The 19,665-nt window shown below is 41.2% G+C and overlaps 1 protein-coding gene across 14 annotated transcripts in view; it reads left to right on the top strand.

Moving 5' to 3' along the window:
- ZFAT (zinc finger and AT-hook domain containing) overlaps nt 1-19,665 on the top strand; it is a 452,145-nt gene that overhangs the window by 53,805 nt on the left and 378,675 nt on the right. The window contains exon 1 of one of the 14 annotated variants that reach the window (XM_061172113.1): nt 12,124-12,181. The exons of the other annotated variants lie outside the window; for them this stretch is intronic. The gene's annotated coding sequence lies outside the window, so the exon portion shown is untranslated. Of the gene's footprint in view, nt 1-12,123; nt 12,182-19,665 lie in introns of those variants that run through there. 14 annotated transcript variants of the gene reach the window in all.

Genomic DNA, 19,665 nt, shown 5'->3' with positions numbered 1-19,665 from the left:
AAAAAGAAATCCCTTACCAAAGCCCAACATAAGGCACACGCCTGTGAGCCCACCTGCTAGGCTGCTTCCCCAGTCGTCCCTCGCAGCATGGGAAGGGCACGACTTGACCGCCATTAGTGTAAGGCCACCTTCCTTACTCTCCTCCTCTTTGGCCACTGGCCTCAACGAACTCTCCAATCCAGCCATTCTTAACCATGTCCGCTTCTCCAGAGTGTCCTTCTGTTTTGCAGTCCTGTGCCTTTGCATATGCTGTTCTACTGAGAGTGCTCCCCCACCCTCCTGAATCTATTTTAATGGCATTTACTCATCCTTGATACGATCTTTTCCTAGAAGTCTTCCCTGATATCCTTGTCCGGGCATCTAGACCATTCACTTCGTTCCTCTATCATAGAAGTTACTACACTGTAACAGTTCATTTATTTGTCCAACTCTCCCACATTTCAGGTGTGTTTTTTTTGCTTTTTTGTTTTTTTGTTTTTTTAATTTTTGGCCACATCCCGTGGCATATGGGATCTTAGTTCCCCAACCGGGATGGAATCCGTGCCCCCTGCAGTGGAAGGCGGAGTCTTAACCACTGGACCACCGGGGAAGGCCCCCTGCAGGTGTGTTCTTTTTGAGGGCAGGAACACATTTTTATTTGCTCTTCGGCCTCCTGTGTTAGCACGTGGTTGGTAAGGTAATGAATAATGTTTACTGGATGGATGGATGGATGGATGGGCGGACGGACAGCCAGGAGTACAGACAGGTAGAAGAAGGAATTTACCAACAGACCAAGTGAATGAAGCATCCCAGCACCTTGAACCAAGCAGGGGAGTAGAAGGAACTGACAAGAGAATTCTCCTCATAGGGCCAGCTGCTTTGGAATTTGCGTGTAGATTAAGAGTGGACCTGACACCACTTCCCAGAATACAGTCATCACCGGGTTAGCCCTAGGGAACAGTCCAGCATGAGTCATATGCCTTCTCTCCATATCTGGTGCTGTGTATTTATAGCTAATGATGGTGGTTTGTCACTTGTTAAACAGCACAAGAAAAATGACTGCATGAACGCCAAGCAAAAGACTAATGGAAATGGTTTTAATAATTAATTTTTAAAAGGCATACAAATGACAGTTCAGCTGGGAAGCTATAGAAACATTTAAGCTGAAATTTCAGCTGAAGGATGCTGCTCTTTGGATTGTTCTGAGGTTAAATGGGGATAATTTGAAAGCTGGCAGGAAGAAGGCCAGTGATACATCGTTTAGCCTGCTTTTTTTTTTCCTTTTACACAGCAAATCATATCCTTGAAAGGAAGCGTGTTCTCCATTTGAGTTCTAGAGGATGATGAGAATCAATGAAACATGGAATGGCATGAATTGGAAGCTGTGTTACCTAATGTATATTATTATTTTATTGTATAGCACAGTTTTCAAAATCACTCAGATAATATTTGAGCTTCCCTCTTGTTTTAGTCTAATTGGCACATTACTTCCCCCAGATAATTATCACAGAGCAGAAAGTTCTATGGAGGTTTTCTACTTGTTTTCCCCTTCCGTATGTAATTCCGTTGATGGGCCTCAATGAACACTCAATAAAAGGTTAACACAATTAAATTTGTAAATGCAGCAATTCCCCTCTATAAAAGAGAGAATGGAAGTTGAATTTATTGAGCATCTACAATGTCCAAAACACTGTTAGGTACTTTTTCATAAGGTTTCTCAGGAAATCTTCACGATTACCCTAAAAGGCTATCCCCATTTTATAGATACAGAGACAGTCTCGGAGAAGTTAGGCAGTTTTCTCACTCACACAACATGTGGCACAGATAGGGGTTGGACCAGTTCCATCTGGCTTAAATCTCCATTTTTTTTCCCAATATTTTACTGTGTTCCGATGACCAGGCAGTCGGAAACCTGGATATCAAAGGTAAATATACTATAGGAAGCAAAAGAAGTGCCCTGAGATGTTCATTTCTTCTCTCTACCTCTTTCCTTTCCTTCCTTTGGAGATGAGCAAACCTGCATCCCTGGCTACCCCTCCCACCCCCTCACCCCCATCACTAATCTATTCAGTGTCTAGATTGATGTTACAAAAAGATGATAATTTACATTTGAAGAGTAATTCATGAGTTTACTAAGCATCTGCGACATCTCATTTCATCCTCAGTTTTCAATGGAGGAAATTAAAATCCAAATAAATCTGTGACTTACTCAAAGTCACAAAGCTACTTAATAGCAGAGGACTTTTAACTAAATCCAGAATTCCTGATTCCAGATACTCTTTCCACTACATCCTCAAGTGAGAACATGCGTGATTTTTCTTTAAGGATGAAGAGGATTTCACTCTGCAGAGCTTCATTTGTTTCTTGTCTTAAGAAAAGCTTATGCTTCTAAGACATGAAATTTATTAGCCTCATCATACGCCTCACTCACAAGCCTCTCCATATGCTGCTGTAATTATCTGGATGTGTAGATACTATTCTCCGTCAAAAAATGTCAAAATATTCCGCAAATGGGTGTAGTGGAACACATGCAAATGGTTAAACCATCATTACTCCAAAAGATATGAGGGTGGTCCTCAGCAGAGCAGAGAGAGGAGGTTTCGATTAGAATTCCAACCACCGAAAGAGAGTGTCCAGCCCACTTTTCTCCCTGAGACTTCTTATGTAACTGCTGCAAAAGTCCACCAGCTAAACAAGCCCCAGTCTTTTCCAGAAGGTGTCAGAACAGGAGGGGGGACTGTAGTGGTTGTATTGTCTCACCTTCACATTTTACTCTAAGAAAATAAGGAGGAGGGATGGCCTTGAAATGACTTGCCCAAAGTGAACAGGTAAAATGGCAGGGTGTGAAGAACACTGGATTTGGATCCAGGAGCTCGTATTAGAGCAGTCTGCTTCTTTAAGCCTCACTTTCCATGTCTATAAAATGAGTACTATAATGCCGCACAACGGTGTTGAACATCTTAAGTCAGATGATATATGGACAGAGGAACTTGTGTTTGTACCCAAGAAGACTTAGGGGTAACAATTTGAAAAAGAGCTGGAAACAGCATTTATATAAATAAGGTCAAGAAGTGTGACCTATCCATAGCAAAGAAGGGGGGTAGTGTTAATAAAGTCCAGGAGTTGGTTTAAGGATTACCATTTTTATTGGAAAATATTTGTTAACCATAATGCTTTATTCAAGTCACAGCTTTGGCTATTTTATTATGACGATAAAGAAGGCAAAACAAGGGCTTCCCTGGTGGCGCAGTGGTTGAGAATCTGCCTGCCAATGCAGGGGACACGGGTTCGAGCCCTGGTCCGGGAAGATCCCACATGCCCCGGAGCAACTGGGCCCGTGAACCACAATTACTGAGCCTGCGCATCTGGAGCCTGTGCCCCGCAACAAGAGAGGCCGCGATAGTGAGAGGCCCGCGCACCGCGATGAAGAGTGGCCCCCGCTCACTGCAACTTGAGAAAGCCCTCGCACAGAAACGAAGACCCAACACAGCCATAAATAAATAAATAAATAAATTTAAAAAAAAAAAAAAAAAGGCAAAACAAGGTGAGTCTAAAAATCTCCTTTTGGACTTCCCTGGTGGTCCAGTGGTTAGGACTCCATGCTTCCACTGTAGGGAACACCGGTTCGATCCCTGGTTGGGGAACTCAGATCCCGCGTGCTGTGCAGCCAAAATAAATAAATAAGATAAAATCTCCTTTCGTTTCTCTTTGTGACTCTCAACATCAAAGAGGAATGTTTCGATGTATTATTAGAATAGAGAACAGTTCTTTATCCTATCAAAGAATTTTAACCATTATGGGCCCTGGGAGGAGATAATAATAATAGAAAGATTTTCTCCTTCTGGTAAATGGAAAACTCTGACTTATAACAATCTTCCCACAGAAGACAACCAACAACCTGGACCAAAATAATTCTTTAAGTCAAAAAAGAACTAATAATATAGTGAAGAATTTCCAGCTGAGAGCTAGGAAAAGGTACAAGCTTAGAATGATAAACCCAGCATCCACAACTGCTTTTTTCTTTTTTTTTGGCCACGCTGCGCGGTATGTGGGATCTTAGTTCCCCCAACCAAGGATGGAACCGGCACCCCCTGCAGTGGAAGCACGGTTTCCTAACCAATGGACCACCAGGGAATTCCCCACAATCACTTTTGTCTCCAATTTGCCAAACTAGGGAGGAAGCCAAGAGTCACAGCTGCATATTCATGGCACTTTGGGGCTATGGGTACAAAGTCCATGTTTAGGACTTGCCCAGGTGGGAACCTTCCTATAAATCCCCATTTTGGTCTGGAACTCAAAAGGTTAATATCCTAGGAACCAGAGGGAACCAGAATTAAGCCACTCATCAATCTATTTAGCCAGGCTTCATGTCACATGGGTCATTGAGAACACAAAAAATCTTGAAATTTGTAAGTACCCCAGGTGTCTACAAGAAGCAAACAAAAATCCTCTTATGCATCAAATTATTTCTACAAATAAATTTGCAATTACAATGTACTGCATACAATCAGAAACACAAAAACAGACCCACAGAGACTTCATTATTAGCATTATCAGACTCCAAAAAACAAGTGAACTATGTTCTAAATAGAATTCTAGAATTCATTGGAGGGGTTTAGCAGCAGATTAGACACAGTTTAAGAGAGTTGGTGACTGAGAAGATAGATTAGAAGGAAACATACAGAATGAGGGTCGGAAAGACAAACAGATGGGAGGTGGGGAATAAACAGAAGAGAGTAAGTGTCTGAAGGAATACAGTGAGAAGACCTGCGGTGTGTTTCATTGGAGTCCCAGAGGGAGGAGTCAAATTTGTATGGCGTAATACCTGAGAATTTTCCAGAAATGGAGAGAATCATTAGTCCACAGATTCAAGCAGACCGTACACATGTCAAGCAAGATAAATAAATGGAAATCCACAACATACTGAAATTGTAGAAAACTAAAGACAATGAGAAAAATCTTAAAAGCTGACCAAAAGAAAAAAGGGGGTGGGTGGGAGCACTTACCTTTAAAAAAGTGAGAAATAAACTTCTCAGTAGCAATAGGAGAAGCCAAAAGACAGTGATGAAATGGACTAAAAGAATGCCAAAGTTGGAATTCCCTGGCGGTCCAGTGGTTAGGACTCTGGGCTTTCGCTGCTGGGGCCTGGGTTCAGTCCCTCGTAGGGGAACTGAAATCCTGCAAGCCGCGCGGGGCAGCCAAAAAAAAAAAAAGACAGAATTCTACACTTAACAAAAATATTTATGAAGAAGAAATAAAGACATTTTCAGATGATAAAATCACAGTTTATCACCAATAAACCTGCACAAAGGAAATTCTAGTGATAATCTTCAAGTTGATCGAAGTTTAGTGATGCAGGAATGATTGGAGACCAAAGAAAGTGGTAAACGTCTTGTGCAGTTAATATTTAGAGAGAACTAAAATCCACTGCAGTGCTAGCATACAAATCACAAAGCAGGTAAATGAAGTTCAAGTGTACTAAAGTCCTCACATCATCTGAGAAGAGAGTAAAGGTATTACTTCACACTAGACTCTGATATGTCAGCAATGCATGTTTTGCTTTATGGGACCACTAAAAAGATAAAAATGTATTACTTTCAACTAATAGTGAGTCCAAAATGGAATGATTGAAAAAGACAAAAATCCAGGGGGTGGAGGGACATAGGCAAGACAGACAGGAAACACATTTAATAAGAGTGGCTTTAAATCAAAATATATCTTTAAGATCAAATGTAAATGGAATAAATGCTCCAATTAAAAGATAAGAATTGTGAAACTAAATTTTTAAAAGTCCAACTTATGAATACCAATAGATTGAAATAATGGAATTAAGTTATCCCATGGTAGGTATTATCACATAAAATAGAATTTAAGACAAAAAGCATTACTAAGAAGGTCACTTTCTAATGATAAAAAGTCCAAATTACCAGCAAAATATTCTAATTCTAGATTCTACTTATGACTTCAAAACACATGAAGCAAAAATTGATACATCTACAAGGAGAAATATATAAATCCACAATCATAGTGAGAAATTTTAACACATAAACTCCCAGGGGCAACACTTACCTACTAGGGGATGAGAACCAGTAGAAAAATATTCACCACGTCACCCTCAAGTGGCTGATTCTACATTAATCCTTAGATGGTCCCCAGAAAAATAAAGCTGATCAGCAGTGATCTGCTCAATAAAACACCCTTGAATTGGATTGTCCTCCTTCCTTGTTTTACTCTTCCCAGACCACATTCTTTTTCCTTGGAATCATATTCCAAAATAAACTCATGCATGCAAGTACTTCTCTGAACCTTGCTACTTTGGGAACCCAGGCTAAGACACTTGGTACCACAAGCAGCTCTACAAACAGACATGCCAGATGGAGTCCAGTATTGGACCAATTGGATAGTGGTAAGTATCCCATTAATGTTGGTAAGTGGGGTGATCTTAACCCCCGGCATGCAGCAGTATCACAGTTACTGAGATTTTCACCAGAAGTGAATTGGAATGATGAAGATGGAAGATGAAGCATTGATTTATGTAGTCGCAACTCATGAAAAAATATGGCCAATGTTAATTATAAGGAATGTAGAATTGGCTGACTTTGGTTGCTGGTCTTTAGAAGTCTTGTTAAAGGAAAAGAAAATGTCAGACTTGGTTAGCCAACTATCAACCTCAAGGAGTGCTGTGAAACTGGGAATTCTTCCGCAGCAGCGTGGAGATGTCCCCGTCCTTCCCACGGCTACAGGAAGACAGCTGAAATTCAGTCTTGGGGTTTAATTGTGAGTACAGCACGGTTACCAAGAAGAACAAACACAGCCTTAATATTCTCTGATATCAGTGTCAGGGCCCAGAAAAGGAAGCGGTAGACCTTGAGACATGGGATAGGGATATTTGAATGGACAGACCTGAGGACCTTGAACCCCAGAAGCAGTGCCCTCCCTCTTCCTAGAGGACAGTGGGGTTTTCTGGGGGGGTTTTGTTGGTTTGCTGTTTTTAAATTTTTGGGCCTTGCCAAGTGGCACGCAGGATCTTAGTTCCTCGACCAGGGATCAAACCCGCGCCCCCTGCAGTGGAAGTGCAGCGTCTTAACCGCTGGACGGCCAGGGAAGTCCCGACAGTGGTCTCTCTTGCCTGCAGACACTGCAAAGACGCCACCAGCAACCAGAGCCTCAAAATGATGTTTGTCCTTAGGTTTGTCTCTACCTCCCTTATTTCCTCCAGATCAGCAGTCAGGTCAAGCACAGCCCAAGCAGGGCGATCCAACTCCTTCTCTAGGAAGAAATACTGTATACACCCAAAGAACTGCAAGCTTTGATTAATATGCACTAATGTGAACCAGGAGACCTCATGAATCAAGAGACCTCATGTTGGAGGGGATCTTAACGAACTGCTGAGCAATAGGACCTCTTTGTAGTTCAGTTTCTTCATCTGTCAAATCTGATTAATAGAGCCTGTCCAACCTACTTTATATGGTGATTGGAGTAAATGAAGAAATTAATATTTATAGTGAACTCCGCTAGCCACTGTATTAGGCACTTCACATAAATTATTTAATTAGGATAAGATTGGATAAGTGTAAACACTTTTAAAATTAATAATCTTGTTTAGAACACTTATAAATGTGTTATTTAATAGCGTGCCCTAAGAGAAACTCAGTTCTAAGATTTGTGAAACCGTGACGGGTAATAGTTAAAGGGAAAGAAGAAGAAAAGGAAGCTAACATTTCAAAATTACAAATATATTAGAATACGGCTTTGAGTAAGTTGTTGTTTTGTTTGGGGGAATGTGGACCACCCGAAGAGTGTTTTAAGGACAGTCCTATTCATTGATCTTGGGAAAAGCAGGGCAGGAACAATTTTAATGCAGAAGCTCTGGATAAGCAGTTCAGTGTCCAGTGGAGCAATGTAAATTCCTGTGTGACACACTGTGGTGTCATGGCTAAAGGCACAGCCACCGAAACCAGACTCCCTGGGTTTGAATCTCAGCTCTGGTGCTTAACCCACTGGGGAATGTGCTTTAGTTCTTTCATCTGCAGAATGGTAGTATCTATTGCGTAGGATTATTGGAAGATTAAATGCCTTAACTTACAAAATGAATGATGGCAATTACTGTAGAAGCACCAGAGAGCCTGCTTGCTCTGGTGGAATCGTGTATGTAGTACACAGTGTCTAGAATAGAGGAGACGCTTAAGATATATATAAATGGGATAAATGAAATGCCCAGGTATTGGGGGGTATACATGAAACACAATTGGCTGTGAGTTGAAAATAGTTGAGGCTTAGTAGTAGGTACACAGAGATTTGTTATACTGTATTCTGTACTTTGGTGTACCCTTGAAATTTTCCTTACTAAAAATACTTAAAAAAAAAAAATATCAGCCTAGGAAATCCAGTCGTTTCATATCTATATGCCCTCACTTCAGTTCATCTTTGTACTTAACCATTTAGTGGTCTGGGAGGTTGAGAACTGATGTAATGATAAAAAAAAAAAAAAGTAATGTTCATCGCATATTCACATTTCAGAGAGAGTTTGATGCATAAAAGTGTTGAGCTGAGTCATGTTAGAAATAGTTTGCTCAACTTTCTGGTCTCAAGCTGTGGTTGACAGCTGGTTCTCAAAGTCCTTTCTTTCCTTTTTCTTGGGCCTAGAGCACCCCAAGTCTCCCCTGCAGCCAGGTATGGCATGTAATCAATGGAATGGAAGCAGATAGGGTGTGTGCACCTCCCTATGGCCTGAACACGGGCATGCCTGCAGCCCTTCTTCAACAAATAAGGCAACTCTCAGGAATGCCAAAACAGCAAAATGGAAGGAACCTATATCTCAGAATGACCTCACAGAGCAGTTATCCTGCCACCTGGGTTGGCCAAACTATTACTGGAGAGAGAAATTTCCATTTTCTCGAAGCTACTGTATCTTTTTTATAACAACCTAGCCCTCACTCTAACCAATACACCAGATGAAGAGTTTGAGTCCCAGATAGGGGAAATTTCTTCTTGTTCAAGGTCACACAGTAAGGAAGCAGCAGAGTCAGAAATTTAACCAGTGCCTTCGAATATTCATTGCGTTGTATGCCTTCCCTTGCTTAATTGATAAATACGTAGTCTAATCTCTGCCAGAGTAACCTCACTCAAGCTAGATGTTTCTATACTCGTTTCTTTGGTACAGGGCCCAAGTTACCATTTCCTTGGCCATAGAGACCCAATACTGTCCTGAGGTTCAGTTTATACTATGAAATTAGTTATTCTGTGCTATGGTCTGAATATTTGTGCTCTCCTCCCCAAATTCTTATGTTGCAATCCTAACCCCGAAGGTGATGGTGACAGAAAGTGGGGCTTTTGGGAGGTGATTAGGTTACGAGAGCAGAGCCCTCATAAATGGGATTGGTACCCTTATAAAAGAGACCAGGGAGCTTGGTTGTCCCTTCCACCACGTGAGGACACGGAGAGAAGTCGGCAGTCTGCCGCCAGGAAGAGGGCCTTCACTAGAACCCAACTATGCCGGCACTTTGATCTTGGATTTCGCAGCCCCCAGAACTGTGAGAAATAAATGTCTGTTACTTACAAGCAGTCTGTGGTATTTTGTTATGGCAGCCCGAAGGGACTAAGACATTCCCATAGCCTTTGTATTTGCCTTTATTGTGGGCCTTTAATCAGAGTTCCATGTTTAAAATGTATGTTTTTCATGCTGGACTGTTAGCTTCTGAAGGTCAGGGACATATTTTATTGATCCTTGTTTCCCCTGTGTCTTGTACATAACAGGGGCTTTATAAAGGTTCTTTGAGGGCTAACTGAATGAGGGAGGAAATAGATATTTGACAATGAGAACAAAATGTGGCTAAATTTCAAGTTGCTCTCCAAGGAAAATTTAGGAAGTAACTTTCATGTATGTAAACCCACACCAACAGGCAGGGACAAGGTCAAGGCCTCCAGTGTGCAGATAGTATTACTTAACAAATACTATAAAGTTAAACAGTACCTAAAATAGCTTAGCTGTGGTGTCGAATGATTAGTTTATGCAGCCTCACAACGCAAACCTGAAGAGCAGCTCGTTTATTTTTCATCCGTACTGTCAGCAACAGCACCTGTGTTTTGGGACCGAGCTCTCGAGTGGCAGTTAATGACGCTCACTTGGTAAAAGCACATGTTTCTAGAAACTCTGCTTTTCTTGATTTCACACTGTACCCAGATACTGGCAGCCAATAGTTTTTTTGTTTTGTTTTTAAACTAAAACTATAAGTGCCCTGGTGGTGATAAGGTAAGAATTGTATAGTCTAAATGGTATAACTCACTTCTAATTTTCATCATAGTACAAGGTCTGAGACAGACCTGGGTCTGAATCCAATTTCTCCTACTCAAAAGTTGTATGATTTGGGGCAAGTTTCATAACCTGTCTGAGCCTCATTTTCCTCATTTGGAAAGGAGAGATAATACCAGTCTCCAGTGAACTGGTAAATGTTTAACAAATGGCTCTCAGGGCAAAACAAAAAAAACAAAAAAAACCTGGTTTTAGCGTTTGCTAATTTTCATGGTGTAATTATTCCCACAATGGCCTGTTTCAAGCTGCCAATGTGATGTCCCTGAACACAGAGAGGGGAGGAGATGGACAGTTGAGTACAATATGATAAAGTATTTCCACCATACAGTAGATGTCATCACCTCTAGGCCCTAGATGATAGTCAAACAGTGACTGATAATAAAAAATTAGGAAGTGATGAATTTTAAATACTTATTACCTTTGGTTTTAATATATATTTAGACATAACATATATAATATTTATATAATTTGATTTTTAATAATGGCTGAATATAGACACCAGCTCATCAAATTCCTGAAAATTTAACAATTGTCCCTTGTGAGCTGCATACCAGTTTCCAGCACACAACTGGCCAACTCCAGCTCTTGGATTTCATAAACAACACTGCAACAAACAGATCTCTCCATGGTACCTACCCACATCACAGGATGTATGACTGACATGTGACCCAGTACTCTGCCAGATTGTTCTCCAGAATGGCCATAGCGGCTTACCTTCCTTCCCATCAGCGGTGCCCAAGGGCTTCCATGTCCCCCTCGCAAGGTGCATCACTGCAGGATGAGTAAAATGAGGATGGACACTGCAACTCCATGCAGCATTCCAAGCAACAGCCAAGCATCTGTCCTGGAACATGGACCCATCTTATAAGCATAGTGCTTAGTGATAAAAAGTAAAAGCAAAAGGAGATCTATAACACAATACTGTTCATTTCAGTACATACAAAACAACAGACTTTCTTTTCCAGAACAGACAAATAGGGCTTCCCTGGTGGCGCAGTGGTTAAGAATCCGCCTGCCAACGCAGGGGACACGGGTTCGAGCCCTGGTCTGGGAAGATCCCACATGCCGCGGAGCAATTGGGCCCGTGAGCCACAACTACTGAGCCTGTGCGTCTGGAGCCTGTGCTCCACAACAAGAGAGGCCGCGACAGTGAGAGGCCCGCGCACCGCGATGAAGAGTGGCCCCTGCTCGCCGCAACTAGAGAAAGCCCTCGCACAGAAATGAAGACCCAACACAAACAAAAATAAATAAAATAAAAAAAATAAAATTTAATTAAAAAAAAAAAAGAACAGACAAATAAAAAATGCACATCAGATATGTTTGAGCTGTTGCCGGTGGAGGGCAGGGATTCACTATGTCAGCAATATTTATTGGGCATTATATGGGATTGTGTATCTACAAGCATCCGACATGGTACTTGCCACTTGGTCTCTTCCCTCACCCTGGCCAGCAAAAGCTATGCTGATTTTATGAGCCACGTTCAAGGTCGTATTCTTAATTGCCTTTAATGAGCTGTGCAAGGTTGCACATTTAAAAAATTTTTCCAGAAAAATACATGGATCCTGTGTTTACTATATTAACACAGTTAAGCGATATTTTCAATATAGGAGGTACACATAGCAATCATCAAAGCGTAACAACATCATGGCCCATTTGTCTCTATGTGGCTGGTATTCATTTTAACAATTTCCGAGCAACAAGCAATTTCAACTCTGTCTTATGTATGTTATCCCACTTAATCTTCCCAGAAAAGATTTGAAGCTCAGAGAAGCCACATTTTGCCCAAGATGAAAGAACTAGCAAGAACAAGGGCCACAGCTGTCTAGCTAATACAGGAGTGACCAGGTCCCCTGCCAGGGAGAACAAGAAAGGCCCATGTGGACTTTGCTGGTAAGTGTGGGACCACTGGGCTGCACCCTACATATCCATTACACTCTCTGTTCCAAGGCAGGAAGCAAATATAACAACAACAATTAACTTACAAGTGTGAATTATTTGATATTGAAGTTAAGGTAAAGCTGGTAAGGACCTTGGAGGTTAAAAAAAAACACCACCACACAACAACCTTGCCTTTATTCACATGAGTGGAATAACAAGGCTTAGAAAATTCAACTTTTCTAATTTGCCCAGGGTCATACAGAAAATTGTCCGCATAGCCAGGAGAGGAAGCCCGATTTCCTAACTCTTAGACTAAGTGTGTTTAATAGAATCAGATAGACGGGAAATCCTAGAAATCTACAGGGTGATTGATTAGCTAGCTATAAAGCCTCGACAAGCTGCTGGACATTCCCAAGCCACTGTTTCCTCAGTCATAAAAGGGGTGACACCTCATATGCTCACATGACTCATACGGCTGTTGGCAAAGATCATTCATCCGTCCATTTATGTATTCCTTCAACAAGAGGCACCTTCTCTGTGCCATGCACTGTTGTAGGCAAAAGGATGCACTAGTGAGTATATCGAAATCCCTGCGCTTGTGGAGCTTACATTCCAGTAAATGTATATTCAGGTAGCTAAATAAATAAACATATTAATCAATCAATCAATCAATGAGCACTGTAAAAAAATACTAAGAGTAAGGAGAGTGATGGAGAAGGTTAAGGAGGTCAGATATAAGATATGAGCAGAGACCTAAGTGAAATGAGGGAGCAAGCCGTTCCAAAGTCTGGAGGTAGAACATCTAAGGAGACCAGCAAGAAAAAAGCTCCAAGAGAGTAATAAACTTGGCTTGTTCCCAGCCTCCCATGCAACTGAGGGTGACCATGCAACCTGTTCCTGACCAATGAGACTTGAGAATACATTTGCTGAAGAATATCAAGAAAAGCTGCCTCCAAATTAAAGAAGGGCCCTCTTTCCCACTCAATCTCTTTCTTTTCTTCCTGTCTTGAACACAGTTATGTGAAGACACAATGGCCAGAGCCGTGAAAAGCCATTTTGCAAATATGAGGCAACAAGCAACTTCTCTACTCTACTCCAAACAGAACCAAAGATTGGAGCCAGGAGTGTGAGATGCTTAAAGCTCTCTCCTAAACTGAGCACAGAGAGGTCAAGTAACTTGCCCAACATCACACAGCTAGTATGATGTAGAGCCAGGACTTGAACCCAAGTATTTTATCCCCAAATGGCTGCTTTTATTTTTTCCACTGCATCCTTTTCCTTGCCTACAGTCCTCCTCTCAGCCCTTTTCTTTTCCTACACTCTTCCTAGGCAATCATACCCAGGACCAAGCTGTCAACCATCACTTCTAGGAGAGAATTCAAACTCTACATTTTTAGTCCCAGGCTCTCTAATAAGAGCCAGTCCCCTCACCCTCAAATTTCTGCTAGATGGTCCCATCAGCTGTCTTATTTCAAGTTCCTTGTGCCTACAACTGAGCACATTTCCCCCTCCAGCGCCCTCCAACTACGTGTCCTTTCCTTGACTTAGTTCATTTTAGGTAATGAAAGCTCAGTCCTCCCAGTCACCACGAGGTGTTGAGGACAGAACATGGGTTTTGAAATCCAACAGACTTGGGTTGGAATTGACCAGCCTTCAGTTGCAGAATCTTTGGGAGGGCTAAAGAAATAGATCTGGCATGAGCTTCCAGGAGCAATAACCAAAGCCACACTGCCGACCTGAGCTGCCAAGGGAGCTGGCAGCTCCAGAGCCTCAGTTGCCACTGTCCTGGTCGAGGGGGAAACCAGCATAATCAGGAAGCAGCCACTGCAGCTCCAGCCCCACAACCTGTCTGCTGCAATTCACTCCTCAGAATAGGAGCCCTTCTTATCTCATCCTGAACCTATATCCTGTTTCCATCAAATCAGTGGTACTCTGCAGCAGCCAATTCCACTGTCTTTCTAGTTACCATTTTCCTCATGCCTCTCTAGTGCCAGAAATATTATACCAGGAGTATGCCCCCTGTCACCGGTATCCCATCCCAATTCACGGCCAATGTCAATTTTCCCAACTTCTCCCTCCACCCGTTCGTGCCGTCGTTCCTTCCTTCCTTACAAACTTTCAACATGCAACTCCGCATCTCAGAGTCTGTCTGCAGGGATCTCAGCCTGAGGCAGTTGGTACTGGAAGTGGTCCTGGAAAGCCGACTCTGAAATGGGATTTCACTTAGCCATAAAAAAAAAGAATGAAATAATGCCATTTGCAGAAACATAGATGGGCCTAGAGATTATCATACTAAATGAAGTAAACCAGACAGAGAAAGACAAATATCATAGGATATCACCTATATGTGGAATCAAAAAAATGATACGAAGGAACTTATTTACAAAACAGAAACAGACTCACAGACATAGAAAACAAACTTATGGCTCCGAAAGGGGAAAGGGGGGTGGGGTGGAGGGGAGGGATAAACTAGGAGTTTGGGATTAGCAGATACAAACTACTATATGTGAAATGAACAACAAGGACCTGCTGTATAGCAGAGGGAACTATATTCAATATCTTGTAATGAACTATAATGGAAAAGAGTCTGAAAAAATACATACATAACTGAATCACTTTGCTGTACACCAGAAACTAACACAACATTGTAAATCAACGGGACATCAATTAAAAATAAAATGGGATTTTAGAGATGGACCACTTGCTGGCCAGCTGGCAGTGAGGACCCCTTCAGTGGTGGTAGGGAGAGGATGACAGCCCTTGACATGTTGTGGTGGAGTTGTAGTTTGAGGGAGGGCATAATTGAGATAGCGAGAAAGCGGTGGTTCTGGAGTTTGAGACTCGGTCCCTGTGACTCTGAAGCCTGTGTTTCTTTTTTTTTTTTTCTTTTTTTATGACAAATTGTATTCCAAAGTGGCTCTAGTAGTACCAGAGACATTGATGTAGAGTGTAAATATTGTTTCAGGTAAAGTGAAAATGGATAAAAGCGATATTTCTAGTTAATATATTTTTAGATAATGTGATTTTAAATATGAGTTAAAATGTAATAAATATTAATGAACTTATTTACAAAACAGAAACAGACTCACAGACATAGAAAACAAACCTACAGTAACCAAAGGGGAAAGGAGAGGGGAATAAATTAGATAAACAACAAGGTCCTACTGTATAGCACAGGGCACTATATACTCAGTATCTTGTAATAAACTATAATGGAAAAGAAAAAAATGTAATAAATATTAAAAATAGATGTCTTACTATTTTATCTATTTTGAAAGGTTTATATATTCAGAATCACAGGGGAGTTTTTTTGTTTTTTTTTTTAAGGAGAACCACTTTATTTTGAGTAGTAAACAAAACCCCATTTATAACATAATAAAAAAATCTTCCATCAATTTCTTCACAGTTAGTCCAAAGAATAAAACCTCTGACTTAGACTTTACATTTAACCTTAAATATTCTGAAATCCATCCATGTCAACTTTGGAATTTTAATCTTGCCTGATACTATGAAATAGGGCAAACCTTGATCAATGGGCAAATTCCTAATTTTTGCCATTCAGCCACTTTTCTGGATCTTGCTCTCTGATTCCATACATTCCAGAGTGTTCAATGGATTTGTAATGAACTTCCAAGATGAAGGGGTATTTCTTGCTCATTGTTTGCCTGAAACCTTGTCTTGTGTTCATCTTTTTAAAGAAAAAATATGCTCCAAAAATGCCCACAAGTTCAGCTAATAAAACTCCTTTAAAGATCTTCTTCTTCTTCTTTTTTTTTTTTTACTTCTATGAAGTATTTTTTTTAACGTATTTATTGGAGTATAATTGCTCTACAATGGTGCGTTAGCTTCTGCTGTATAACAAAGTGAATCAGCTATATGTATACACATATCCCCATATCCCCTCCCTCTTGTGTCTCCCTCCCACCCTCCCTATCCCACCCCTCTAGGTGGTCACAAAGCACCGAGCTGATCTCCCTGTGCTATGCGGCTGCTTCCCACCAGGCATCCATTCTACATTTGATTGTGTATATATGTCCATGCCACTCTCTCACCTCGTCCCAGCCCACTCCTCCCCCTCCCCGTGTCCTCAAGTCCACTCTCTATGTCTACGTCTTTATTCCTGTCCTGCTCCTAGGTTCTTCAGAACCTTTTTTTTTTTTTTAGATTCCATATATATGTGTTAGCATACGGTATCTGTTTTTCTCTTTCTGACTTACTTCACTCTGTATGACAGACTCTAGGTCCATCCACCTCACTGCAAATAACTCAATTTCATTTCTTTTTATGGCTGAGTAATATTCCATTGTATATATGTGCCACATCTTCTTTATCCATTCATCTGTCGATGGACACTTAGGTTGCTTCCATGTCCTGGCTATTGTAAATAGTGTCTTGGTGCTTCAGCCGGGTGTCAGGCCTGAGCCTCTGAGGTGGGAGAGCTGAGTTCAGGACATTGGTCCACCAGAGACCTCCCAGCCCCACATAATATCAAACGGCAAAAGCTCTCCCAGAGATCTCCATCTCAACGCTATGACCCAGCTCCACTCAACAACCAGCAAGCTCCAGTGCTGGACACCCTACGCCAAACAACTAGCAAGACAGGAACACAACCCCACCCATTAGCAGAGAGGCTGTTTCTATTTCAGTGTTAAACATCAACTGTGTGACCTTGGCTGAATCACCTAACCCATTTTCTAGCTCTGAAATTCTACAGCTCTACCTTGAGGGAACGTATTACCCGATGAGCTATAATGGCACAATCCAGTAATGTCTTAACTAGTGCCAAGTATCTGGTTCTCTTTCTTTCCAGTATTTGTTTCCAGGGAGGATAAGCACAGTTCTGCTCAGCCACCATCATACTGTTTAGGTTCCCAGTTTCTCATCCTGCTCATGGGAGATAATGGATGATTTGTCCTGAAGCATGTAGTTCATTTAACAGCTCAAATCCTCTTCCTTCTTTACCCTGCCTCCCCCAGTTACCACGTTGTTCTGTGCTTCATTATAAAACACATCCTTCTTTCCACTGTATTGACCCCAAGTATTTCATCAATTCACTGGTATCACTGAAAGCCAAGTGTTTATTCAGGCTGGCTACAAACAAAGGCTACTCTGTGAGGTTGTGACTGCAGTCAAGCTGACCAGATTACCTTTCACAAGATGGGTTGTTTTTTATTTGTAAAATGGCAGTATCTTTTGTAGACATGATACGTCGGTGGCACATAATTGCACCAACCTAACAAATAGTCTGTGGTCATCTTTATCTGTATTTACTCCTAGTTTTGTCCATCTTTTGTCACTGTATTTACAGAGTTGTACTATTGTGTAGTTATAATGTTATGTTTTGTTTATTTGACCTACTTCAAAGGTTTTTCCATTCTGTTAACCTGGACTTCGCTGGTTTAATTGTCGCTTTATATTAGCAAGAATTTATTGGTTCACTCAACAAACATTTACTTAATAACTACTTAAGTATTCCTTTGTGGATTTCTCCCAGTGTTTATTATGGTAAATAGTGTGATAAACGTCTTTGTGTACCTACCTCTCTTGATCTTCTGGTTTATTTTCTTAGGATAAATTCCCCAAAGTGGGATCATTAGGATGAACATTTTTATAGCTCTTAAAGCTAACAGCCAAGCATGTGTGACTATATCATTGACTCTATTTTTTCATGCTCCCAGTCATTCAGGAGATAAAATCCCTACTGTTTTGTAAATGCGGGACCCCCACCCCACCCCCAAACTGGCTTTTGCCTGTCTCTCTCCCTCATTTCTCAACACTCCTCAACTTTGCATTTCCCTCGCTTCCACCCATACAAAATGTACATAGATGTTTATGTGCAGGATACCTTGTTTTGAACGTATTCCTGCTACCGTAGGTGCTGTACTGGAGCAGAATGCTGGACAAATGGCCAAATAGTCATAAAACTTTATCCTCTTTGCTCAGAGCTATGGACTGAATTGTGTCTCCCAAAATTCATAGGCTGAAACCTTAACCCCCAGTGTGATTGTATTTGGAGATGGGGCCCTTGAGAGGTGATTACTTTAAAAAAAAATTTTTTTTTTATTGGAGTATAACTGCTTTACAATGTTGTGTTAGTTTCTGCTGTACAGCAAAGTGAATCAGCTATATGTATACACATATCCTCTCCCTCTTGGACCTCCCTCCCCGCCCCATTCCCACCCAGCTAGGTCATCACAGAGCACTGAGCTGAGCTCCCTGTGCTATACAGCAAGTTCCCACTAACTGTTTTACACACAGTAGTGTATTTATGTCAAACCTAATCTCCCAATTCATCCCACCCTCCCCTTCCCCCTCTGTGTCCACATGTCCATTCTCTACATCTGCGTTTCTATTCCTGCCCTGCGAATAGGTTCATCTGTACCATTTTTCTAGATTCCACATATATGCGTTAATATACGATACTTGTTTTTCTCTTTCTGACTTAGTTCACTCTGTATGAGCTCATGGAGCTCAATATCAAAAAAGCAAACAACCCAATTAAAAAATGGGCAGAAGACCTAAATAGACATTTCACCAAAGAAGACATACAGATGGCCAAGAGGCACATGAAAAGATGCTCAACATCACTAATTATTAGAGAAATACAAATGAAAACTACAATGAGGTATCACCTCACAGCGGTTAGAATGGGCATCATCAGAAAATCTACAAACAATAAATGCTGGAAAGGGTATGGAGAAAAGGGAACCCTCTTGCACTGTTGGTGGGAATGTAAATTGATACAGCCTCTGTGGAGAACAGTATAGAGAAGCCTTAAAAAACTAAAAATAGAACTACCATATGATGGGGCCTTTGGGAGGTGATTACTTTTAGATGAGGTCATGAGGATGGGGTCCTCATAATGGGATAGTGTCCTTATAAGGAGAGAACAAAGATCTCTCCCTGTCTCTCTGTCTCTCTGTGTCATGTGAGGACACAGCAAGAACACGGCCATCGGTAGAATATAGAGGGGACTCCTGGGGTGCAGAAGAGTCTGTGTCTTGGCCCAGGGGTGATTGCATGGGTGCTCACTTTACAATAATGTATTCAACTCTATACGTACATTTTATGCTTTGTGTACATAACGTATTTTAAACTTCAAAATGCTTTAAAAAAACTACCTCAAATCCCAGATTTTTTAAGATGCAATGAAATATGATATTATAGTAAAGTGGACAAATTTAACTATCCAAACACACCAGGCATATTCATTATCAGAAATAAGCTTTGATCATTGTCATCCACCTTTCATTAATTCTGGACTTCATCCAGACTGAAGCCCAAGCGGCTTTCAACCAGCACCAGAGACCAGAGATGCTTCAGACTAATTTACATTTCCTTTGGTTTACTCAGAGCCTAATATAATGATGATGCCTCATTATGATAAAAAAGGAATTAAAAGCACAAAATTCCAGGGCCCCCGAAAGAGTGCGGAAAAGATTATCTCAAAATAAGAAGTAAAACGAGTGGCCTAGATTCCATCCCTGCTGACCTGG

This window comes from Eubalaena glacialis, chromosome 17, assembly GCF_028564815.1.
Source record: "Eubalaena glacialis isolate mEubGla1 chromosome 17, mEubGla1.1.hap2.+ XY, whole genome shotgun sequence".
Taxonomy (NCBI): Eukaryota; Metazoa; Chordata; class Mammalia; order Artiodactyla; family Balaenidae; genus Eubalaena; species Eubalaena glacialis.
Note: the sequence above shows the minus strand (reverse complement) of the source record. Positions and strands in the feature narration are given on the sequence as shown.